Source organism: Suncus etruscus, chromosome 13 (genome assembly GCF_024139225.1).
Source record: "Suncus etruscus isolate mSunEtr1 chromosome 13, mSunEtr1.pri.cur, whole genome shotgun sequence".
Classification (NCBI taxonomy): Eukaryota; Metazoa; Chordata; class Mammalia; order Eulipotyphla; family Soricidae; genus Suncus; species Suncus etruscus.
The window spans coordinates 72,975,514-72,996,927 of record NC_064860.1 but is presented as its reverse complement, the minus strand read 5'-3'; the positions used below and the strand labels follow the sequence as shown (position 1 = coordinate 72,996,927).

General features: G+C 34.7%; 1 long non-coding RNA gene across 1 annotated transcript in view; it reads right to left on the bottom strand.

Annotated features, from left to right (window-relative positions):
• LOC126025728 (uncharacterized) overlaps positions 1-21,414 on the bottom strand; it is a 174,698-nt gene that overhangs the window by 42,847 nt on the left and 110,437 nt on the right. The gene's annotated exons all lie outside the window — the stretch shown is intronic.

Below are 21,414 nucleotides of genomic sequence, written 5' to 3'. Positions count from 1 at the left end.
TTATTTATATAATAATAATGGAAGACCTAGCTAGTGATCAAGGTGATAGATAACTTGGGTTATAAAATATAAAAATATACCTGCCTTAATGGAGCTTGCATTTTGAGGAGGAAGTCAACATACAAAAACATTTGAGAAATAAGTAATATAAAAAAGCTGAAAAAGCTAAGACAATAAAAAAATGACAGAAGCACAGGAATAACACAGGTTATATTTAAAACTGAGTATGTTGGTCATGAGGAATGAATAAAGGACATTGCAGAACTGTAAGTATTTATGGGCTATTTATTATTTTAATTTTCATTGAAACAATTGTGATTTACAAAGTTCTTATTAGTTGGGTTTCAGGCATATAATGTTCAGGACCAACTCCACCATCAATGTCCACCTCCCTCCACCAACCTTGCTAGAGTACAACCTATATCAACATAGCCTGTCATCATAATAGGCACATTTTAAGTTTTGATTGTTTAAGTTTGGGTTTTATGATTTCATTGTTATTAGCCTTTGACTTAGATATTTAGTTCTGTCCTTTTTTTAACACCACTAATGCACTGAGATCTCTTGGCCCCTGTCCCTCATCCTTTCTTTCATATTTGTGTTTTTTCTTCTCCACCAACTTTCTTTCCTTCTCCTCACATACTCAGAAGAATGTTCTAGAAAACTCCCATTTAAATTGCATTTCTTCATGCAATTATTCTAAATATCACATATCATTGATAGCATTCTGTATTTATTCTTCTTTTTCTTAGTTCATTTAACAAGATAGTATCCATTCATGTTGCAGCAAATTGAATGATTGCATGAATCCTCAGGACAGAAAAAGACTAAATAGTGAATGTATGCACATCACTATTTATTGCAGCATTTAATACAATAGGTAGGAGTTGCAATTAAACTAGATATCAAATAAAAGACGAGTGGATATATATATATATATATTCTGTTCAAACAATTTTAAGGATAAATGTATGGCTACAAAGAGAAAATCTGAGATAAAATATAATGTTGTAGTTATATTTTTATATTTTTTTCAAGTTATTTTTACATGAACCTAAGCATTATTGACAAGGTGAGTATAATAAAGTTAGAATTAACTCTCTTAGAAAATAGTTGATCGGTGAGTTTTCTGTTGGAGTTGTGGATTGTGCTGGTTTCTTTGCTTGGCAGACACTTGGGGGCCTCCCCAGGCATCCCCTGACGGCTTGCCTCGGCTGAGGTGAGTGTTTGGGGGCCGGAGTTGCAGATCAGGCTGACTGCTGGACCCCTAGGCCCGGCAGACATTTTGGGACCTCCCCCAGCCTGCATCAACCTGGGAACTTTGACCTGATTCAGCATTAATCTCTTCAAGGCGTGTCTCGCTGGGGCTGTGAGTTTTCTGTTGGAGTTGTGGATTGTGCTGGTTTCTTTGCTTGGCAGACACTTGGGGGCCTCCCCAGGCATCCCCTGACGGCTTGCCTCGGCTGAGGTGAGTGTTTGGGGGCCGGAGTTGCAGATCAGGCTGACTGCTGGACCCCTAGGCCCGGCAGACATTTTGGGACCTCCCCCAGCCTGCATCAACCTGGGAACTTTGACCTGATTCAGCATTAATCTCTTCAAGGCGTGTCTCGCTGGGGCTGTGAGTTTTCTGTTGGAGTTGTGGATTGTGCTGGTTTCTTTGCTTGGCAGACACTTGGGGGCCTCCCCAGGCATCCCCTGACGGCTTGCCTCGGCTGAGGTGAGTGTTTGGGGGCCGGAGTTGCAGATCAGGCTGACTGCTGGACCCCTAGGCCCGGCAGACATTTTGGGACCTCCCCCAGCCTGCATCAACCTGGGAACTTTGACCTGATTCAGCATTAATCTCTTCAAGGCGTGTCTCGCTGGGGCTGTGAGTTTTCTGTTGGAGTTGTGGATTGTGCTGGTTTCTTTGCTTGGCAGACACTTGGGGGCCTCCCCAGGCATCCCCTGACGGCTTGCCTCGGCTGAGGTGAGTGTTTGGGGGCCGGAGTTGCAGATCAGGCTGACTGCTGGACCCCTAGGCCCGGCAGACATTTTGGGACCTCCCCCAGCCTGCATCAACCTGGGAACTTTGACCTGATTCAGCATTAATCTCTTCAAGGCGTGTCTCGCTGGGGCTGTGAGTTTTCTGTTGGAGTTGTGGATTGTGCTGGTTTCTTTGCTTGGCAGACACTTGGGGGCCTCCCCAGGCATCCCCTGACGGCTTGCCTCGGCTGAGGTGAGTGTTTGGGGGCCGGAGCGCGGCCGCTCCGCTGCGCTTCGCGGCCGCGCACTCCACCTCGCCAATGAGTACCACCACAACACGTAGAAAAACCCACAGCGTAAGCGAGACAATGGGGAGACTACGCAGACCAACTTCAACCATAGAGAATGAAGATGGAAACTCTGATGACCCAACAACGACCAACTACCTAAGCAGTCTTTCAGAAATGGAGTTTAGAGACGAAATATGGAGGTTGCTATCAGATATCAAAGAAAGTATAAATCAGAGCACTAATAAAAATCAAGAGAATATGAAGACAGAAATCAGAAAACTCCAAACTGAAATATCAGATCAGATAACAGGTCTGAAAAACTCAATAGACGAATTGAAGAACATAATGGATGAGTTTTCCAACAGGTTAACAGCAGCTGAGGATAGAATTAGTGCTTTAGAAGATGAGATGCATAACAACTTTACACAGCAGAAGAGATTAGAAAAAAACCTCAAATCAAATGATCAGACAATGGAAAATTTACTCAAAGAATATGAGAAGATGAAAATAGAAGTCTTTGATAAGCTCAACAGAAACAACTTCAGAATCATTGGAGTTCCAGAGACCCAAGAAGAAAATCTTCAGGAAGAATCAATGGTTAAGAACATCATCACAGAGAAACTACCAGAGCTAAAGAAAACATGTGACCAAATCCTGCATGCCCGAAGAGTACCAGCTAAAAAAGACCCCAGTAGAAACACCCCAAGACACATCCTAGTCACCATGATGAAACCCACCGATAGAGATAGAATACTGCAAGCAGCAAGATCGAAAAGGGAAATTACATTCCACGGAGCATCCTTGAAATTTACAGCAGACCTGTCACCAGAAACACTCAAGGCCAGAAGGCAGTGGTGGGACGTAGTGGCAAAACTCAATGAAATAAATGCTTCGCCAAGAATATTGCACCCAGCAAAACTAAGTTTCAGGTTTGACGGATGTATACACGGCTTCACAGATAAACAACAGCTCAAAATCTTTGCAGACTCAAAACCAGCCTTAAAAGAAAAACTGAAAGATCTACTCTAAAAACAAGACAGAACAAAAAACACACCAAACTTCTACACAAAGATGGCAATAAATCCCATGACAATTATTTCTCTCAATGTCAATGGACTAAATGCACCAGTTAAGAGGCACAGAGTGGCGAAATGGATCAAAAAACTGAAGCCAACCTTCTGCTGTCTACAAGAAACACACCTGAATAGTCAGAATAAACATAGACTCAAAATCAAAGGCTGGAGGAAAATCATTCAAGCAAACAACACCCTTAAAAAAGCGGGGGTGGCCATACTAATATCAGATGACACAAACTTTATACTCAGAAAAATTGTAAGGGACAAAGATGGATATTATGTACTAATCAAGGGATTTGTACAGCAAGAAGAAATCACTCTCCTAAACATATACGCACCGAATGAGGGTCCAGCAAAGTATTTAATACAATTGTTGACAAATCTGAAGAAGGATATCAATAATAACACAATAATTGTGGGAGACCTCAACACAGGCTTGTCAACACTTGATAGGTCAACCAAATGGAAACCCAACAAAAATATACTAGACCTGCAAAAAGAAATGGATGAAAGAGGCCTAGTAGATATATATAGGGCACTCTATCCTCAGAAACCTGGATACACATTCTTTTCCAATGTACATGGATCATTCTCCAGGATAGATCATGTGCTGGCACATAAAACATACCTCCATAAAATAAAAAAGATAGACATTTTGCAGGCTGCCTTTGCTGACCACAAGGCTCTGAAGTTAGATGTGAACTGCAAAGGGACACAGAAGAAAAAATTTAACACCTGGAAGTTAAACAGCCTCATACTCAATAACCAGTGGGTCCGAGATGAAATCAAGGAGGAAATCAAAAGGTTCCTGGAAACAAATGACAATAAAGACACAAACTATCAGAATTTATGGGACACAGCAAAAGCAGTACTGAGAGGAAAATTTATAGCTTTGCAAGCACACATCAGGAAGGAAGAAGGAGCTTACCTGAGTAGCTTAATGACACAGCTAATAGAACTAGAAAGTGCTCAACAAAAGGACCCAAAAATAGGGAGACAGAAGGAAATAACAAAGCTGAGAGCAGAAATCAACGAAGTGGAAACCCAAAAAACAATCCGAAAGATCAACGAAAGCAGAAGTTGGTTCTTTGAAAAAATAAACAAGATTGATAGACCATTGGCAAAACTCACAAAGCAAAAGAAAGAGAGAAACTTGATAACGCGTATTAGAAATGAGAAGGGGGAGATCACTACAGATACTGCAGAGATTCAAAGGGTATTCAGAGAATACTTTGAGAAACTCTATGCCACTAAATATGAGAACCTGGAAGAAATGGATAAATTTCTGAACTCATATAACCTTCCACGGTTGAATAAAGAAGAGGTAGCATATCTAAACACCCCCATCACTATTGAGGAAATTAAAACTGTAATCAAAAATTTACCCAAAAACAAAAGCCCAGGCCCTGATGGATTCACGAATGAATTCTTTCAAACCTTTCAAGAGGAACTACTACCAATTCTGGCCAGGCTCTTTTATGAAATCGAAAAAACAGGAATACTTCCAAATAGCTTTTATGAAGCCAACATCACCTTAATACCAAAACCTGATAGAGATGCTGCCAAAAAAGAAAATTACAGAACAATATCCCTGATGAACACAGATGCAAAGATCCTCAACAAAATCCTGGCGAACAGGATCCAGTGCCTCATCAAGAAGATCATTCACTTTGATCAAGTAGGTTTCATCCCAGGAATGCAAGGATGGTTTAACATCCGTAAATCTATTAATATAATACACAACATAAACAACAACAAAAATAAAAATCACATGGTCATATCAATAGATGCAGAAAAAGCATTTGATAAGGTTCAACACCCATTCTTGATTAAAACTCTCAGCAAGATAGGAATAAAAGGAACCTTTCTCAATATAGTCAAAGCCATCTACCAGAAGCCAGTGGCAAATATTATCCTCAATGGAGAAAAACTAAAATCCTTTCCTCTAAATTCTGGTACAAGACAAGGCTGTCCTCTCTCACCACTCCTATTCAACATAGCACTGGAAGTACTTGCTATAGCGATTAGGCAAGAAAAAGATATCAAGGGAATTCAGATAGGAAAGGAAGAAGTCAAGCTCTCACTGTTTGCAGATGACATGATACTCTACTTAGAAAACCCTAAAGACTCTACCAAAAAGCTTCTAGAAATAATAGATTTGTATAGCAAAGTGGCAGGATACAAAATTAACACACAAAAATCAATGGCCTTTTTATACACGAATAATGATAGGGAAGAAATGGACATTAAGAGAACAATCCCATTCACATTAGTTCCACACAAACTCAAATATCTTGGAGTCAACCTGACTAAAGATGTGAAGGATCTATACAAAGAAAACTACAAAACACTGCTCCAAGAAATAAGAGAGGACACGCGGAAATGGAAACACATACCATGCTCATGGATTGGCAGGATCAACATCATTAAAATGGCAATACTTCCAAAAGCATTGTACAGATTTAACGCGATTCCTCTAAAGATACCCATGACATTTTTCAAAGAAGTGGATCAAATACTTCTGAAATTCATCTGGAACAACAAACAACCTCGAATAGCTAAAGCACTCCTTGGGAAAAGGAATATGGGAGGCATTACTTTCCCCAATTTTAAGTTGTATTACAAAGCAACAGTTATAAAAACAGCATGGTATTGGAATAAAAACAGACCCTCAGATCAGTGGAATAGGCTTGAGTACTCAGAGAAGGTTCCTCAGACATATAACCACCTTGTTTTTGATAAAGGAGCAAAAAATCCTAAATGGAGCAGGGAAAGCCTATTCAACAAGTGGTGTTGGCACAACTGGTTAACCACTTGCAAAAAAGCGAACTCAGACCCCCAGCTAACACCATATACAAAGGTAAAATCCAAATGGATTAAAGACCTTGATATCAGAACTGAAACTATAAGGTATATAGAACAACATGTAGGTGAAACACTCCAGGACATTGAGACTAAAGGCATCTTTAAGGAGGAGACAGCACTTTCCAAGCAAGTGGAAGCAGAGATAAACAGATGGGACTATATTAAGCTGAAAAGCTTCTGCATCTCAAAGGAAATAGCGCCCAGAATACAAAGGCCACCCACTGAGTGGGAGAAATTATTCACCCAATACACATCAGATAAAGGGCTAATATCCAAAATTTACAAGGTACTGACAGAACTATACAAGAAAAAAACAACTAACCCCATCAAAAAATGGGGAGAAGAAATGAACAGACACTTTGAAAAAGAAGAAAGGCAAATGGCCAAAAGGCACATGAAAAGATGTTCAACATCACTAATCGTCAGGGAGATGCAAATCAAAACTACTATGAGGTACCACCTCACGCCACTGAGATTGGCACACATCACAAGAAAGGAAAACAAGCAGTGCTGGCGGGGATGTGGAGAGAAAGGAACTCTTTTTCACTGCTGGTGGGAATGCCGTCTAGTACAACCTTTATGGAAAGCGATATGGAGATTCCCTCACAAACTGGAAATTGAGCTTCCATACGATCCAGCTATACCACTCCTAGGAATATACCCAAGAAACACAAAAATACAATACAAAAAACCCTTCCTTACTCCTATATTCATTGCAGCGCTATTTACAATAGCCAGACTCTGGAAACAACCAAGATGCCCTTCAACAGATGAGTGGCTGAAGAAACTGTGGTACATATACACAATGGAATACTATGCAGCCATCAGGAGAGATGAAGTCATGAAATTTTCCAATACATGGATGTACATGGAATCTATTATGCTGAGTGAAGTAAGTCAGAGGGAGAGAGAAAGACGCAGAATGGTTTCACTCATCTATGGGCTTTAAGAAAAATGAAGGACATTTTTAACAATATCTCAGAGACAAGAGAGATGAGGGCTGGTAGGTGCAGCTCAGGACATGCAGCTCATCACATAGAGTGATGAGTGCAGTTGCAGAGATGACTACACTGAAAACTATCATAAAATGTGAATGAATGAGGGAAGTAGAAAGCCTGTCTCGAGTACAGGTGTAGGGGGGTGGGGAGGAGGGAGATCTGGGAAATTGGTGGTGGGAATGTTACACCGGTGAAGGGGGGGTGCTCTTTACATGACTGTAATCATACAACTATAATCATGTTTGTAATCACGGTGTTTAAATAAAGATAAAAAATAAAAAATAAAAAAAAAAAAAAAAAAAAAAAAAAAAAAAAAAAAAAAGAAAATAGTTGATCAAATAAACTTGGGGATTTTCTGTTTATGTTACACGTTATGTTAATGTTTTCACCAAATTTTAAAAACATGACTATACAGTCTTTACATCTATTTAAGATCTACATCAAATTTCAGGGGGGAGTTATTTCTCAAGGACTTACTGTCCATCACCTTTCATAGATCGTCCAATTATCTCTATTCCAATTGTCAAATTATTTTTTTCAGTTGAATTGAGGTGTTTCAATGTGTTATTTTCTAAAAAAGTGAAGTAGTTTTTATGCATTTAAAGATAAAATTAAAATAATTTATAAAATGACACATTAGACTAAAGTAATTAGAAAATAATATGTAGATAATATATTATTGACTGTTTTATTTTATTTCAATACTAAATTGTTAGGAAAAATAATATTGTTTTTTTACTTTTGTCAAGGTTTTTATTATTTAAATGTATGTAAATTACAACGGATGTAAACAATACGATTTACAGGTAATATCTTCTTCAGAGCTCAAAGGAGACAAAGGCTTTATTAAATGAAATTAGCAGAATTGAGTTCTAATACTTTAATATAACAATAAATAAAACTAAAACTTCAGGCTAAACATGTTTACATCACTTTATTTCTTTCTGTTTCAAAGCTGTTTATGCTTGTGTTCTAGTCATCCAATGTCCAAAAATCTTTAACAGTACACATTTCATGCCACCAATGTTTTCCTCCTTCCTTCCTCCCTGGCCTCCCCACTCCTGCCTTGTGACAAACATTTTTCTTCTCTCTCTCTCTCTCTCTCTCTCTCTCTCTCTCTCTCTCTCTTTCTCTCTCTTTTCTTTCGATTCTTTGGTAAGCAATAATTTTACTGATGAGGTATCTTGCATTAAAATATTGCCTTTCAATTTTAAGTTTGATGCAAAAATTTCTTTTTAAAAATACTGCATATATTTATAACAGAATTAGACAGATATTTTTAGAATTACAATCAATTGATCTTTGATAAAGGGGCAATAAACTCAAAATGAAGCAAAAAAAAGTGTCTTCAAAAAGTGGTGTTTGGACAACTGGTCAGCCACATGCTGGAACTTCATGCACAAGGGTCAAATCAAAATAGATTAAAGACTTTGATATCAGACCAGGAACCATAATATATATAGAACAACTCATAGGTGAAACACTCCGTGACATTGAGACTAAATGCATCAAGGAAGAAACACCACCATCCAAACAAGGGAAAGCAGAGATAAACAAATGGGACTATATTAAACTGAGAAGCTTCTGCACCTCAAAAGAAATAGTAAAGGCCACCTACAGAATGAGAGAAATTATTCACCCAATACCCATCAGATAAGGGGCTAATATCCAAAATAAACAAGACACTTAGAGAACTTAACAAGAAAAAATAATATAACCCCATTAAAAATTTGAAGAAGATATAAACAGACACTTCTTCAAAGAAGAAATATATTTAGCCAAAAAGCACAAGAAAAAATGCCCCAATCACTAATCATCAGGGAGATACAAATCAAAACAACAATGAGATATTATCTTCTACAACAAAGACTGACACACATCACAAAAAAAAAAAAAAAAACCCAAGAACAATCTGTGTTGTTGGGGGTGTGGGGAGAAAGGAACTTTTATTCAATACTGGTAGGAATTCCATCAAGTCTAGCCTTTATGGAAAACAATATGGAGATTCGTCAAAAAACTGAAAATTGAGCTCCTATAGGATCCAGCTATCTGCTCCTAGTGAGATACCCTAGAAACTAAAAAGCATTATCCAAAAATGCCTTCTGCAAGTCAATATACATTGCAGTGCTACTTATAGTAGCCAGAATTTGGAAATAACCCAGATGCCCAACAACAGATGAGTGGCTAAATTAACTGTGGTATATACGCTGTGGAATACTGTGTAGCTATGAGTATAAATTAAGTCATGAAATTTTCCTATACATGGATGGTCATGCTGAAAGAAATAAGTCAGAGGGAGAGAGACACAGAATAATCTCAATAATCTTTGGGATTTAAGAAAAATAAAAACGGCATTGTTATAACACCAAGAGACAATAGAGATGAGGGTTGAAAGGACTGGCCCACGATATGAAGTTTACCACAAAGAGTGGTGAGTGCAGTTAGAAAAATCACTACACTAACAACTATCATGACAATGATAGTGAATGAGAGAAGTAGAATGCCTTTCTAGAATATAGGCTGCAGGTGGGAAGGAGGGAGATAGAGGGCAATGGTAGTGGTAATGTTGCATCAGTGAAGGGGAGTATATTTTTTTAATGACTGACCCCCATCTACAAACAAGTTTGTAATCACAGTGGTTAAATATATATATTATTAAAAATTTATAGAAGAATATCTTGACTTTTACTTGTGTAAAGCAGGTACTTACTATTAGGATCACTATTATTCTTTATGTAAGTCCATAGATGCATTTTTTTAAGGTTGAGAATTTGATATACACTTGGAAATCTTTCTATGAAAGACAACTTTTGAATATATTTATAAACTAATAAAATATGCAGAATTATAATAATAAACTTTATTATTTATTAACAGATAGAAAATACTGCTATAGAATTACTAGTTTTTCAACTTTTAAAAGTTTTCCTGCCAATATAAGTCTTTTTTAAGAGACATAAGCTTTGTATATTGAAATTAGAAAAGATTAGTAGCCCATATTTAGTTGTATACTAGCATATCTTTAACAGTGAGCTTTCTGATTTACTGTTTGTTTTATCAGGCCCTGTGCCTTCATACCATTGGTCAATAATAACTTATATCACAATTGTCTAATTACAATGAAATTAATATTTTCAAATGCATGCCAATTGAAAATGTAACATTAAATGCACACATCAATTGGAAAGTGTTTTGAAAGCCATTCACATCTGTTTATATGTAAGCTGAGTTTTCCTTTCGTAAACTCTTGTAGAATATTAGTGAATCTTTTAAATATTAACTAAGAAAAACATACATGAAATTAATACAATTCATTAAATATATTAACTAATTAAAAATAAAGCTTTCAAGGACTTTAAACAACAGGAAGAGTTATCACCTTGAATTTTCTCATTGAAATTGAGAAACTTCATCCACTTTCCATAAATAAATATCACTCTGATGACAGACAGAAAAGTAAATTTCCATCTATACTGAATAATAAGTTTTTAAGAAAGCTGTCATCTGGGAAAATGTCAAGCAATTCATTTAAAGTGAACATTGTCTATGAGGTGGTAATTTTAGAGAACTTGTCAACAATTTTTTCTAAGAATATTATTAGTCTTTGGTCCTCCCTAAAGAATCCTTGTCCTTCTTAGATTCACTGCTTCTGCCCTAAGGGAAAATATTACAATGGTTACGATATCTTGAGCTTTTCAATGAACGATGAGTCAGAAATGAATGCTCAGGGTTAATCCCCCTTATAGTGTGTATATAGGAGTCTGAATGATAGCTATTATGTGGTAATGATTCTACCTCACATTGTTTCAGGCCATGCCCTGAATATGCTTCTTTTTAATCTGTGAAGACTAGTAACCCATGAACCACTGTCGTATGAGATAATTTTGCAGAGACTGTTGACAAGAAGCAGAGAGTACTAGTAACTAATGGTGCATTTACTATTTCTAAATGAAAAGAAAACAGAGATGAATATTTAATCTACTTTCAAATCCATATGACTGAAATTTTTATTCAGATATGCTATTTGATTTTGTATGTATGTACGTGCTGTGTGTGTTTATAGACGTTTAATAAACCTATACATTTCTCAACAAGGATCTTATAGGAAATATCTCCACTTCCACATTTGTATGCCTTGTTTTACCACCTTACACACAATAAAGTCATAAAAATTTTCTTGCCTATTACTTGAAGTGGAAAATTAAAATCATAGATTTTCTTTTCAATTGCTACCAAGACAGTAATACCTAAGGTCTTAAAAATCATCTCAGAGGATGTGCTGAAAATATTGGTTTGATAAGTAAAAAAAGTTCTTATTATGTAAATTTTGGAAAGCTAAGGACTCAGAATGAACAGTTGCCCTCATCAAACAAGGAGGAGGTTACTCAATCTTTATTTTGTGTGTTTATGTTTGGATTTAACCAAATTAATGTATTATGCTATGTAAAACTCAAGATTGTTTTTATAAAATATGTTTATATTTTATACTAAAATAGGGTAAATTTAATACAATGGACAGTCAAGCATCTTGTCCAGGTATGTCTATTTTCATGAATATGTATTACAAAATAGGCTTATATTTTCCCTCATTGAACAACATATAAAATTTATCATCTATAAGGCCTAATAAGAGATAGTGGCTGCACTAAGATAAATATGTCATCTTGATCTACAGAGAAATGTGTAAATAATTTATAAAGGAACATTGTGAAGTATGTTTATTGACAGTATCTAAAATTTTATTTGGAATGTCAAAAGGAAAGATGATAAGAAAAGGCACACGGATGATGGGACATTTATTTGTTTCATTGTGGTCATGCCCAGAAGTGCTCAGAGAGTATTTATGCCTCTATGCACTGCTTTTGATCAAATCCTGCTCCAAAACTTTTAACACACGTGCTCTACCTATTGAACTATCTTTCCAACTCTCAAATGGAAGGTTTTGAAAAAGTTGAAAACCCCTCACTTTCATATACCTTTACATGGTTAAGCGAAAACGAATAGAACCATCATTACATATTCAGCAATTGGAACTAGTTACTTATTTTTAAAATATGGATTGATCCATGCACAACTTCAATAAAGAAAAGCAAGACAATGTTATCTCAATTTTCAACTTAACAATATGATGACTTAAGAATTAGAACATATTTTAAATTAATGCATATAATAATGATTTATTTTAGAACTATTTATAGACACAAGTTTTTAGACATTATAAAATTAAAAATAGTGGTTAGGAAACCATTTGATAGTTTAGTAGGTAGATGATGTAGAAAGAACCCCACAGCAAGCTCGGTGCTGTAAAACACGGCTAATTTTTGGAGAGCTTTATCACTCAATAAAGCTTTATCAAGACCTGAAATCACAAGGTATATTAGAACAACACGTAGGTAAAACATTCTATTACATTGAGACTAAAGACAAGGAGGAAACTGCACTCTCCAAACAAGTTAAAGCAGAGATTAACAGAGGGGAATATATTAAATTGAGAAACTTCTGCACCTCAAAGGAAACAGTGCCCAGGATACAAGAGCCATATTATTTACCAATAATTACAAATACTTTGTAATCAAGGTGTTTAAATAAAAATATTAATTTAAGAAAAAGAAAGAACCTCACAGAGATGTGTGCAAGAGATAAAATTAGTGAAGACTATAAAATAAATATGAGACTATAAAAGTTGTCAGGTTGCTTTCACCAGCAAGAAGTTGTTAACAAAAAAAAAAAAAAACACGAAAGAAATTGCTAACACTTACACATATTCTTACATATATTCTCAATCTACTCGAAATTTATAATTAAAAAGGGAGAAAGAAACTTGAGCAACAAATAAATATGTTTTATTTTACCTCCATACACTATTTTTGCCCCTCCCTTCTTCCCTATCCCTACCCATCCACTAATTTTGTGTCAAACATTTATTCAAGCATATAGCATATATTGTGTCATCTATATGCACAGGACATTTCTATGTAATGGAATGTAGAAAATTCTAACAGAATTCCCAAAACAATATAGATTTAGCATGTTAATGAAAAATCATTAATTTGCTTCTCTTTTAAATTTAAAATATAAATAAACTTAAGGAAATTTTATAGTCTTTCTGCTGTATTAAGTATATATTTTATACAGCTCATGCCCCTAATAATATTTATTATTATTATAAAATAAGCACCTTCAAATACAGAATTACAATAAAAAGGACTGATAAGAAATCATTATATTTATTTTGTGGGAGTGTCACACTTTTACTTTTTTATACCTTTATTATTTATTTTGGTTTTTGGGTCACACCCAGCAATGCTCAGGGGTTACTCCTGGCTCTACACTTAGAAATAGATCCTGGCAGGCTCGAGGGATCATATGGGATGCCAGGATTCGAACCACCATTCTTCTGCATGCAAGGCAAATGCCCTACCTCCATGCTATCTCTCCGGCCCCACAACTCTTATTCTTAAGGGATATCTTTTGCCAGTCAGTGTTCAGGGATCCATCCTAGTCAGGCTATTGAACCAAATGGGGTAATAGGGATCAAACACGAAGCTACTATATGTAAGGCATATGCCCCACCTACTGAACTATCTCTTCATCCCCTAGAAAACACTTTAAAGATAGAAAAAAAAGCAGAAATGATGACATATAAGTATGCTTTACAATAAAATAATTTTAAAAATTTAATTGTTAAAAATATATTTATGAAGTAAAATTTGCTTGATTTGTTTTTAAACTCACAACTCAGAATGAAAGTCAACTAGACAATAAAATTTTTAATTTAATGGGGTCATATCAAGAATTCTATTTAGAATAAATTGCTATTAAATACATTTGGGCAAAATTTTATTCATTGTCCTAAATTAATCATAAGTAAATGATGTAAATAAGTGGTGTGCTTGTCTTTTTTGGATGCTTGCATATATGTACTTTAGATATCTAGAGTTTGTTTCCTGATTCCAGAAGATTTCTGTCATATTTTTTCCAGTATATCAGATATAAAAAAATTCATTTTTACAGACCTCAGGCCAGTGACCCAGATGAAAAGAGAAATGAAACAAAGCTTCCTTGATAGAAGAATAAGAGCTTTCTCATCATTCTTGGCCAAGCTTTGAGCCATTTATAAAAAGTGATTTATTTTCTGAGGGGAAAAAAAATCCAAATTACTCAGTGAAGAAAACACAATTGGGAAACTTGAATCTGGGGAGATAGATACCAAGATATGTGGTCATTCAACTTATTGTATATTACATGTCTAGATGCTAAGAAATTGATAGGGAATTTTAAGGGACATATAGACTTCCCAAATGGTGTTTTTTATTTCTCAGTTGCTTCTACTAGTGAAATGTACCTTTAAAAATATTATTGTAGAGGCTTTCACATATCCTTGAACAGTATTTTTTTTAACCACAAATGTTCAAGACTGTTTTTGTAGACACAATGCTCTACTTATCTTTAGATGTAAATAATACTGGCTTTATTACCTTAATTGCTAAATCTTGAAATATTAATTTTATTATCTCACTAATCTCCTTGCCTGGTACTGAAATTGTTCAACATGTGGCCTCATACTCTGAAAATCATCACTCATTTCTCTATCCATGTTTCTAGTTGAATCATCTCCCAATACCTAATCATGGAGAATTTACTCAGGCTAAAGTAGTATAAATTTTGGGTTGAATTTCTATGAAATCAAATAATGTATAGTACAATAACTGCCAAAATGGCAGAGTAAAATTTAAAAAAAAACCTTAATATGTTTCCTATCACTTTACATATATTTACTAAATAAAACCCATTTTTTTTGTGTGTGGTTTTTGGGTCACACCCAGCAGTTCTCAGGGGTTTTTCCTGGCTCTGTGCTCAGAAATTGCTCCTGGCATGCACGGGGGACCATATGGGACGCCGGGATTCGAACTGATGACCTTCTGCATGAAAGGTAAATGCCTTACCTCCATGCTATCTCTCCGGCCCCTAAAACCCATTTTATATAAATATTTTCAGAGTATAGACAAATCGAGATTAGATGTCGAGCTTTAAAATAAAAAAAGGAGTCTTCAGTGCTCACCCATATTTCTTTTCAGTCTCTCCTAATTCAAATGTTGTTTAGATAAATTTCTCCAAATTATTTCTAATGTGAAAAATGTAGAAAGAATATGGTCATTTTGCAAGCCATTAAATATATTTCAGATTAGTTTTGAATGAATACTTTTATACATGAATACTATATTTAGGTTCTTTGTACAAAAGGTCATTTTACAAGAACTAGATGATATAGTGATTTGTGCTATTTTTATAAAATTTACAATTCTTTTGTTAATGCAAGTGACTTAATTCCATATGGAATTGACAAAAGAAAATTATACCCTTGTTATTTTATCTTTAAAACACTCAAATTCACCACCTTTGTATTTTATTCTATTTTATTTAAAGTCTGCATAGTTTAAATATAACTATTGATTATAATTTTCATTAGCATTATAGTATCATACATATTTTATAAATCATACCATTTCAATAATGATTACTGGGAAACACCTAAATTGAAAAAAATCAATTTACAGTTTTTTAAAGGTTTTGGTTTAACTAAACAAAGAATAAGGACAATATATATTTTGAAATAAATTTAAAAGGACAAACAATAAAGTCAACAATATATACTTTTTTCAACATCCAATGATGCTCAGGAGTTACTCCTGGCTCTACGATCCGAAAAATCTCTCTTGGCAAAATTAAGAATCCATGTGGGTTGGCTGGGATCAAACTCAGGTATATCCTAGGTCAACAGTATGCAAGGCAAACGCCCTACTACTGTACTATCACTCTGGTCCAACAGTAGTTTCTTAATGAAAATAAGCATAGCTTTGGAGTCCTTTCATAAAAGTTTGTATGAAGCCAATATTAAACTAGGAAATTCCTGTAATCTAAGATAACTTTCTCTATGATTTTGTAGAGGGATTTGTGAGTGTATGTGTGTGTGAGAGACAGAGACAGCGAGAAACCAAGAGAGAGAGAGACAATTACTCCAGGACCTCCACCAGAGTCTCAGCAAAGGGGCGTTTAATCAAAGAAGGGCTAAAGCATAGAACACTATTAATGCCCTTGGCATGAGCTACCCAACAGTACTGGACTAGCTATACTCAGGGGATCACACAACACTAGAAATAACTACATTCTGGTGTTTTCTATGCTGTGGCTTAACCACTCAGGTATCTTCAATCCCCAAGTACTTTTTTTATTTTGAGTCAAGGGAGAAAAACAATTGTCTTGAATGTGTGAGGAAAAACAAATACAAAACCAAAAAACAGCTGTAGATCAGAAACAAAAAAACAAAAAACAAAAAAACAAACCCTGTACGCAGTTTGTAGTGTTGAATTGAATTGACTCTTTGGGAATAAACTGCAATAAATCTCTAATTTTCTACATATATAGACTCATTTAAGGTGTGTGTGTGAGTGTGTGTGTGTGTGTGTGTGTGTGTGTGTGTGTGTGTGAGTGTGTGTGTGTGTGTGTGTGTGTGTGTGAGCACACGCACATTGGTTTAGGTGTTGTAACCCATGATATTCAGGGCTTACTCCAGGGTCTTTCTTCAGAACTTAGGCTAGGGGAACCATATCGGATTCTAGGGCTAAAATCTAAAATCTAGGCTAAAATTTAACCTGGCCACAACTTTCACTGAATCTTCCCGGATGATCTCATTTGAGTTCCTGAGTACTTATAGATATAAACTGGCAAACTGGTTTTAAAAACATAGCATCAAACATTTACTTTTCTTTAGTGTCACAAAGAACCTTGCATTTCAATGATTTTTCATTCTATGTGATTTGAGTCAGAACCTTTCTAGAGGCAGGAGAAAAAGAACATATTTGTAGGGTGCTTGCCCTGCATATGATCTACCAGGGTTCAACCCTGGATTCTGCGTTTGATCCTCTGAGCACTGAAAGAAGGGATCCTAAATACAGAGGCACAAGTAAGTTATCATCATGGCCAGGTGTATCCTCCAAACAAAACAACAAAACATTTTCTGTTATGAGATGATAGCAAACTCACATTCAGAGTTTATTTTGTTTATTATTTTCACAATTGTGTAAAGACCAATAAAGTCTTTGCTTTATATTTAATAAGTACTATACTTATACATATACAAAATAAACAATATAGAATGTTTTACTAGTTATATTTGATAATCAAATATGTAAAAATATAATAACTTATTTTAGAAAGTTATAATATAGAATGTTTTTAGAATATTTAAATTTCTTATTTTATTGAATAATTTAATTAATAACGAATTGTACAAGATAATGACAGGTATTGAATATATGTTTTTTATAATTATACAAAATCTATATCTACCTAACTCTTTTAAGTAATAAAAGAATTTATGTTTTACTTTTCTCTAACAAATATCTACTTTCCCCAGGGGTTTGAGCAATTTTAAATAATTCTTTCATCCTATCATATGCATCATGAATATTCATGCTAATGAAGTAACTATTAAAACAATGTATGAATATGCAGTAACTTCTCAGCATATTTCAGATTCACCAAGGCTTTAAACATCTGAGGTCAGTTCAATCATTTATAATACGTGATTCTAAAACCAACGTTTTCTGAAGTGTGCAGTTTTCACTGGAAAAAGTCAATACAGATCTAATTGTAAGGAACAGTATAATTGCATGTAGGTCAGAAAAATATTTTTTCCTCTTGGAAGTTTATGAATAGAATAGTAACTATAGAAAACAGGGTGTTTAGTTGTTTCTTTGACACCATCTTGCTTGTGAATGTTTCTCAGAACTTGTGAAAGACAAAAAATATGTTTCATGATGAAGTTTTGATGGCATTCTTGTAATATCACAATACAACAGAGAAACACCATGGGAGAGGACATAGTTTTACACAATAAAATTACACTTACATCTCCCTGTTTGTAGGCAGGATACAAAGTTGTGATTATACATAAATGAGGTGCAATTGAAAGAAAACAAAGAAAACTATTCCAATTTTTGTGAAATAAAGGTGAATGTATAAAAATTTCTGTTTCATCTCTAACATGCCCACTCCATCCTAATATGATAAGGATGTTAAGTAAATTAGTGGCCATTAATCACTTACTATAATTTCTAACATTGAATTTAACTAATTCGTCTTTTGGGTTCCAATCTTCATGCTGCTTCATGAATGATGGTTATTTAGCAAAGGGAATTTTCTCAACTATAAGTGACTCAGTTATTAAGTGGGTATAAATATAGAATAATTTTGTGTGGTATTTTATTTTATAGAATAAAGGAATGTAGCTATATGTGTCTATATTTGTGTCTAAATGCCTGTGTCTATTTATTTCAGTGTTTATCACACCTTAAAATTCTTTTCAGAATAGCTCTTTGCTTATAAATATTAGTTTTTCAACTTTCTGTGATTGCCAGTTAATATTTTAGATTTGTTGTTGTTGATTTGGAGTCACACTTGATGATGCTCAGAGCTTACTTCTGGTTTTGAGCTCAGGGGTCACTCCTGGTCAGTCATGAGTCCTGTGGAGATGGAGATTAAACCTGTTTCTGCTGTTTCCAAGGCAAATGCCATATATGCTATTCCATCTCTCTGGTCTCAAATAAATTTTGATGAAAGGTTTTATTGTTAATAATAAGTTAAGAATGACTATTCAAAATAAGGATGTAAGATGCATATAAAGGAAAATATTGAAATTTTCACATTAAAATTACTCAAAGTATTAGGTCTTCCGATTTACTGAATGATTTTCCAAATATATGACTCCTCATTTATAAGAGAAAGTCATAAAATGTGGAGGCTCATGAAAATTTATTTTATAAAATTTAGATTATATAAAAAGCATAACATTAAGTTTGTGGTTAATTTTATAGTTAAAACTGAAACATAATAAATAGGATTTATATTTAGTACATTTGGTAAAAATATTGCCAAATAAACTGTGCATATGCATTCAGAAATACGGGCTATAAAATTGAATTTGGTCCATCATGTTTTAAATCTTTTTTTTTTTTTTTGGTTTTTGGGTCACACCCAGCAGTGCTCAGGGGTTACTCCTGGCTCTAGGCTCAGAAATTGTCTCTGGCAGGCACAGGGGACCATATGGAATGCCGGGATTTGAACCACTGTCCTTCTGCATGAGAGGCAAATGCCTTACCTCCATGCTATTTCTCCAGCCCCCATTTTTAAATCTTAATTGAGTTTCAAATACAATTTGAATCTGTGAGACTATTGCACCAAAGAACACTAACAAATATTTTGACCTTATAGGTTATTGTCACCAACAATGGTCATGTTAAATACTTAGATTAAATAATTAGGAGACACTTATTACAAGGATGGTGACTAGGGTGTGATAAAGCAGAGATAAGTCACAAATTTAGAATCAACATTTCCTAGAATTGCTGCAAAAATCTCACTAAGAAGGTGACATTTTAGCAAGAGACTTAAAAGAGTTGAGGAGAATAAGCAATGTGATTCTCTGAAAAGTGTTCTTCCAAGCAGAGCTGCAAATGCTAAGTCTTCAGGGAGAATAGGTTTGCTGTGTTGAGGATGATGACCATTTCTGAGTAGTACACACTCTAGGATGCCCATTTTGATTCTCTGTTCACATTCATTAATAGCTGGTCTCTGGTAAACGAAGCAGCTGTCTGGATATTAGAGAAATTCACTAGGAAGTGACCTGCTCGTTTCTGAACCCCTACAGGCCCTTCTGCTAAGTCTCACACAGGGCTTCAGAAGTGTCTTGTTTTGTTTTTAATTGTTTAATTTTCTTACAGGCATACAAATATCCTAGTAACAAAAACAGGTAAGTTTTCCAATTCCTGAGATTTCCATCTTGTATACAGGATTCTTCTTAACACATCTATAATAATATTTTTTACATTGAAGAGAATAGAAAATCAAAATCAAAATAGCTGGTAGGTGCCAAGGAAGTGAAATTCTTTAAAGGTTGTTTTGGCTTGTTATTACTGTAGTAATATGAGAATTATTTAACATAGTTTTATGTGGCCCTTTCATAAAGAAAAAGAATGGAAAATATTCTCTTATATACAGTAAAATAACTTGTGAAATTGATAAGCAATAGAGAATTGTTACCAATAAGAGGGAACCATCTTACAGTAACATTTCTTTTTTTAATATTTTTGATTTAAAGAAAATGCATCACATATTTGACATAACTGATCATAATACCTTTGTTTCAAAATGTCAGAAAGAAAAGTTACTAAAACAGAAAAAATACAAAGTAAAATAAAAAATGGGGAGAAAGAAAGAAGAAAAGTTCTGTAGCAAGTACATATGTGAAAATTATTTTTTATTTATTTATTTTTAAATTTTTTATGACTAATAGTCATTAATACAATAGCAGAAGGTTAGGTAAGCTCTCTTTTGTAAATAAGAGATTAAAAAATACAATAAAAATTTTTGTGTGTGTGGCAGTTGTTGTTTGCATAAACACAGCAAAAAGAAAGGAAAAACCTTTGACCTAAAAACAGGGAGACCTTACCCATAAAGTATTCTGGCATAAGAGTAACTCCAGGCTCCAGGAATACTAGGTTGTCCAACCCCAAAGACTTTCTCTGTGGTCCCAGTTAAAGCTATTCACAATCACAGTTGTTGCTGTCAGGTTTCTGTAGTTAAAGATCCTTACAGGAACAATTCTTAATAAGAGGTTCTTCTTTAACAGAGAGAGAGAGAGAGAGAGAGAGAGAGAGAGAGAGAGAGAGTCTCAGAGTGAGAGAGAGTCTCAGAGAGAGAGAGAGAGAGTCTCAGAGTGAGAGAGAGTCTCAGAGAGAGAGAGAGAGTCTCAGAGAGAGAAACTTTTGGATATTATAATTAGGATTAATTATAATGACTTCTGAAATTCTTACTCTTTACCAAACACATGGAATTATCTGTATAGCATAGACATGTCTAATGTAATTTCTTAAAGAAAGAGAAATTCCAAGTGGAAGAATAATGTTTAGTTATAACCTTTTAAGTATAAAAATAAATAACTGTTGTCACTGTCTCTGGGTGGTGGGATTAAGAGTGATTTTTCTTTTTTTCTCTCTCTCTTTCTGTTTATGCTTTACTGATTGTCATTTTTACCCAAAGCAAATACTAAAAGAGTTTATAAACAAATAACTTAAAAAGCTTTATGTCAAATGTGAATGCTTAAGAAAGTTTTCAGTATCTTATAAAGTCTTCTGTGAATTCTAGCACAAATAGAATTCAACT